A 5,483-nucleotide genomic window follows, 5' to 3' on the forward strand; every position below is an offset into this window, starting at 1 on the left:
CATTCAAGTAAGTAAATAACATTTCTTGTTTTACAATTGATGTAGTCTTTTAGTTTGTATTGCTTCTTGTTGATGGAGTTCGTAAACATGTCTGTGTTTGCCATATATTGGCAGATGTTACATTCTCCACAGGCATATGTTCCTTTGATTTGATGTCCTCCTGTGGTACTGGAAGTAGGTTGTACGAAATGACTTTTTGTGAGATGATCCTTTAAATTTCTGGCTCTTCTGGCCGTGAGGGTTGGTCTCGTACTGATATGATCCCGCAATTTAGGTTCACTTGTTAGTACATTCCAATTTTTTCCAAGAATTTGGTACAGGTCTTGCCATTGATTATTATATGTTGTAATGAGTCTCACTTCTTTGTCATTTCTTGATCTTTTCGGTTTTGGTGTTAGAAGTGTTTCTCTGTTGATTTTACTGACTCGCATATATGCTTGAGAGATAACCTTCTTTGGATAGCCTCTTGCTCTTAGTCTCTCTGTCTATTATTGACCATATTACCTTCCGGACAAACACCAAGCATAGATTCTACACAATCTTAAGTAGGGGGAGAACAGAACATGTTATTGTCATGTGCAACACCCTCGCCGATGCAATGGCGAGGGAGGGTTTGCGAATACGTCCCACCTGCATGTAATCACATCACACTACATGGTCCTGATAGGACATAGGGGTATTGCAGTGGTGAATCCTGCCTGGCAGGGCAGGAGTTAAGTATTTTGTATGATGTAAGATTCTGTCATCCAATGATCTGTGTTACATCCTGTCCTTTGTAAGCTGAGATGTGATTGGAGGAGCAGCCACCACCTGACCAAAGGGAGGTAATAAAACCCCCTGGCCAGGAATGTTCTGGAGTTCTTTTCAGAGAGATTCCAGTGTAGGAGAATCCTAGAGAGTGAGTGAGTGAGTAAGCAATCTCTGTCTAGCCCATACCAAAGCAGGAAGAGCCTAGCCCCTGCCTCTGAAGAGTGGAGTTTAAGACTAGAGTTAGTATAGTGAGGAAAAGGGGTATCATCTTACCTTTAAAGGTGATACCTGAAGCCCTACAGGACAAGCTGAAGCTTCCTACCAGGACACAGCTGCCTCCCAGCCTGCCCTCTACATCCAGGCTGGTGAACTATCTCCTGAGGCTCCCTCCAACTTACATCTCAGCACTCCATCTACCTGTTAAAGGCACGTTGCTGCGGTTCCTGCCGGTTCAAATAAAGAACTGTAAGTTGTTTTCTTCAACTTCTGTCTCCGTCTGGTCCCTGCTAATACGGCTGCCTTCATCACCGGCACCCTGTCCGTCACCCAGAGACTCACACTCGGGACTTTAAGGGGTTGCCCCAGGGAGATCCGCTATAGCAGCCTCTCCCTCATCATTTCTTGCCAACACCACCCTGCTGGAGACCTGCCAGGCTGTAGGACAGCCCTCCGGTTCCCCCGTACCAAGCATCGTGACCATAGCGTGCTTAGGCCGCAACCGCCAGCCACTCCGGTACCGCGGGCCCCGGCTGTCTCCAGGCCTCACCTCAAAGGGCTAGGCCCCGGTGGGGGATGTTGCACATGCACTGTGGATAAGCACTTTATTCTTGGAGTGCTCATTTTTTAGATGTTTTTAAATGTTAGTGTTTAGTGTATTGTATAAATAAAATTAATATTTCTTTGCTACATACTACTGAATATAGTCGTCTTTTTGCACATCCCATCTGTTTTTCTTTATTGTAATCCAGGTAATCTTCGGCGTGCAGCTCCTGGTAGCTGCGCGCCCTCGTCCGATTTCCTCGGCATCTTTGGCCTTCTGCGCATGCGCAGTAGCTCCGGCCCCGGAGCTGCGGCCGTGCAGCTGAAGGCCTGCATTCTGCGTATTGCAGAACGCAGGGGACCCCGCCGAAGATTACCTGGTAGGCGGAGTAACGTGGCTACTGGGGCGTGGAGTAGCCACGACTAGTAGCCTCATGTCCGGCTACTCCACGTCCCAGTAGCCGCATAAAAAAATTTGCATATACATGCAATAAAGTTTTCTAAAAGACACCCGGGACGTGAGGATTAGCCCAAAAAAGGGCTATCCTCACGTCCCATCCATCCACCTACCACCCCTTCTACCTTTATAGGTAGAATCGGGGTGGTAGGTTCCCTTTAATTTGATTCCCCTATTGAGAACCATTAGGGACAAAATTCACTGTTGGGATAGATTAACACTTTCAAGGGCGGACAGAATAGGTATTAATAAAATGATTTTTCTGCCTCAACTCTTATTTGTATTATCCGCAAGTCCAGTATCGATAGAGGAAGGCTCACTTCAAGCTTATAGAAGCAATGCTGAATGATTTGATTTGGGGGCGCAAAAGAGTGCGCATGAAGCTAAGCTACTTATATCGCCCAATTGACAAGGGGGGTTTGGGTATACCTTATTTTTGGGGGTATTTTATAGCCGCACAATTGACAAGATTGAGTAAATGGAAAGATAATCGGGTGTTTTATAAGTTGATGAAGTCCACAAAGAGCGAGAAGAGCTCAATTCTGGAGCTTCTGGAAATTGGTACACTAAATACTGGTAGTTTGACACAATGGGAAATTTCTAAACTCCTGGGAAGGGTTTGGACTGCTTGTAAAAAAATATTGAGGGTTCACGGATTCCTGGAGAAGACACCGTTATGGGGGAATTATCAGATTCCAGACACTAGCCTGACACTAGCTTTTGGGAAAAAAGGGGGTTAGGTATGTGGCACAAGTCTTTGAGGGGAGAAGGTTTAAATCGTTTGATCACTTTATAAAGACATACCATCTCCGAAAAGGGGATTTTTTGAAATATGGACAGGTTATACATGCACTCGGGACTTTTAATAAAAGAAAAGGCTACGGATTAAACACTGTGTCGCACGAGTGTATAGAGGAGGTATGCAATGGGACTGAAAAAAAGATAGATTTATAAGATTTATAAGCACCTATTGAGGGGTATGGCACTAAACATTAGGCACAAATCGCAGGAAAAATGGGAGGAGTTATTAGCAATAGAGGGAAATGATTCCATTGCATGGAATAGAATATATAGTGTGAGACACTGAAGGGGTTAACTGTGGATGGGCGGTATGTTTCCCCTAGGTTTTGCTATTATGCAAGGCCTTAGTGCTGAGGTTTGTGTCCAGCACCTTGGACACAGGTGGTGGGAACAGCCCAATCAGCCTAATAAAACCGCTCAGCAGAGCTGAAAGTGTTGTCTCTCTGGAAGGAGGCTGGAGAGCACACAGCCTTGACCTCTGTGCCTGGAGCAACGAAAAGTGTTTTTGTTAGTGGTGAGTCAGAGAACCATTGTTTAGTTAGCACCCTGACGGGTAGGATATTATTTTGTTTTTGATGCTTGAATGTAAAGGCTGATTTATTTTGTTCCTGCTGAAATAAACACAGGCTAGACCTGTTTTGGACTGTACTTTGGTGTCACTGTCGTGAACTGCATCACAGCACCCCGCTACCACGGTCTCTACTGGGCCAAATCCTCCACATATGGTGCTTCGGATTGCGGGCAGTTCAAAAGACACACACCTGAAAGGCTTGCTACATCCTGCAACATTGCATGGCCTGGGTGATAGCAGCAGGCAAAGCGCAGGATAAAGCCAAGATGGAGGACTTTATTAAATACCTGCAAGAGGAGGCCAGAGCTAATCGGCAGCAGCAGCAGGCCATGCTCCAGCAGCAGGAGGAGAGGTCCCGCCAGCAGCAGGAGGAGAGGTCCAGCCAGCAGCAAGCCATGTTTCAGCAACAGGAGGAGAAGTTCCGCCAGCAGCAGGAAGAGTCCCGGGCTGATCGGCAGCTGCAGCAAGCCATGCTCCAGCAACAGCGGGAAGAGTACCGAGCCATGTTCCAGCTGATGATGGAAAAGTTTTCTGGCGTTATGGCAACACCGCAAGCGACGACTACTGAGGGGTCCCATACTGGTTTGCAAGGGTACCCGGTTGTCCAGCATTCCGCACGGGCTGCAGTACAAAAGGCTTTACAAAAGATGACGACGACAGACGACGTGGAGGCGTATCTCACTGTGCTCGAGCGAGTAGCTGAGAGAGAGGAGTTACCAGCTGAGCAGTGGGCAGATGTCCTGGCACCGTTCCTGACAGGCGAGTCGCAGAAGGCTTACTACGACCTGAGTGAAACGGAGGCCCGTGAGTACCCCCAGCTAAAGGCGGATATTCTGGCTCGTCTTGGGGTCACCGTTCAAGTTCGCTCCAGCCGGGTCCACCAGAGAGCTTACTCAGAAAAACTACCCCCACGCTCCCAAATGCATGACCTGATCCATCTTGTCCGGAAGTGGTTATAACCAGAGGACTGCACCCCAGCACAGATGGTAGAGAGAATGGTTCTCGACAAGTTCACCCGTTCTCTGCCCTCTCGGCTCCAGCGGTGGGTTGGACAGGCCGGACCCACAAAAGCTGAGGAGCTCGTGTCCCTAGTAGAGAGGTATCGGGCTACGGAGGACCTTCTACTTACCTCTCCCACACGAAGCAGTGCCAGTGACAGGGTCACCAAACCAGCTGGTAAGACTGCTACTGCGGAAAAGGGGAGACATGTCAGGTTGGGAGGGGGTTCATTGGGGGGCGTGGATACCCAGAAACCCAGTGAGGCTCGTGACAGAGGTCATGGCCGTATCCGGTGCTGGCGGTGCCATGAAATGGGCCATATTGCTGCCAACTGTCCACTGTTAGTGGAACCAATGGACTGCAACCAGACCCGGCGAGTGTCACTGTTTTCCCGGCCGGTTCTGGCGGCCGAGTCAGTCACGGATGCAGAACCCCAAGTGTGCATGGTCACAATCGGTGGTCACACAGTGGAAGCCTTGCTAGACTCAGGGAGTCTGGTCACCCTGGTGCGGGGGAACTTTGGTTGATCCTGGACTATACAGTGGGCGGAGAGTGGGAGTGTTGTGTATACATGGGGACACTCGCGAATATCCCACTGCTGTCATCAACCTACATACCCCTTGTGGTACTATTGCCCATGAAGTGGGGGTGGTGGGGACCCTGTTTCATGAGGCTATTATCGGCAGAGACTTACCGGTGTTTTGGGACCTCCGGAGACGAAGACCCACCTCAGGTGCTGTTGCAGATAATGGACATCAGGTATGTCCGGCCTTGGCCCCTGAACCCTTTGAGGCCGATGTACCCACACCAGCAGTAGGGGTGACCCCATGTGATGAATTCTCTCCCCTAGAGGTCCTAGCTGGTGAGGTCGAGGGCCAGGAGGAGGTGGCCGACATGCCGGACCTTGAGATTTCCAGTAAAAATTTTGGGGCTGCACAGCTACAGGACCCTACCTTGTTTAAAGCACAGGAGAATGTTAAGGTGATAAATGGGGTACTCCAAATACCAGGGGCTGACAAAATATACCCCCGAATGGTGATTGTTGGGGAACTGTTGTACAGGGTCGACCAGTTACGGGGTGAGGAGGTTGAGCACCTTGTAGTACCCCAATCTCACAGTAGGCTGGTGCTAGAGTTGGCACACAAA

This window comes from Engystomops pustulosus, chromosome 10 (genome assembly GCF_040894005.1).
Source record: "Engystomops pustulosus chromosome 10, aEngPut4.maternal, whole genome shotgun sequence".
Classification (NCBI taxonomy): domain Eukaryota; kingdom Metazoa; phylum Chordata; class Amphibia; order Anura; family Leptodactylidae; genus Engystomops; species Engystomops pustulosus.